Here is a 399-nt window from a genome sequence, read left to right on the forward strand (position 1 = left end):
GTATGTATGTGCTAATTAGGCTAACACTGTCTTGCTTCACATCTTATAGGATGTATAGAGGATAATGTAGTAGCTGACTAGTATTTAGGTATATAGAATTTCTTTTATATTTTTATAGCTATATCTACAAGATATAGATCCCTTGCTGTACAACGGAACTACGTCCTAGAAGTCATGTCGTCTGCTGTAACACGGCTTGGTTTTAATGGGATACAGTTTCTTGCCATTCAAAAAGTGACAGAATCCATCATAGAAAAGAGGCAAAAAAAAAAAGCAAAAACAAGACAAAGAGAGACAAATAACAAATTTAATATTGGTGATAAAGAAAAGAAATGCAAAAGGGAAAGAAGAGAGACGTAAATAACAAAATTAAAGAATATTGATGAAAAAAGAAGGAAA

The 399-nt window shown here is 31.8% G+C and overlaps 1 protein-coding gene across 1 annotated transcript in view; it reads left to right on the top strand.

Moving 5' to 3' along the window:
- The window catches only part of LOC119581620 (general transcription factor IIH subunit 1-like), a 12,096-nt gene that overhangs the window by 4,542 nt on the left and 7,155 nt on the right, over positions 1-399 (top strand). The window lies entirely within an intron of this gene.

The sequence above is a fragment of the Penaeus monodon genome, chromosome 15 (genome assembly GCF_015228065.2).
Source record: "Penaeus monodon isolate SGIC_2016 chromosome 15, NSTDA_Pmon_1, whole genome shotgun sequence".
Taxonomy (NCBI): Eukaryota; Metazoa; Arthropoda; class Malacostraca; order Decapoda; family Penaeidae; genus Penaeus; species Penaeus monodon.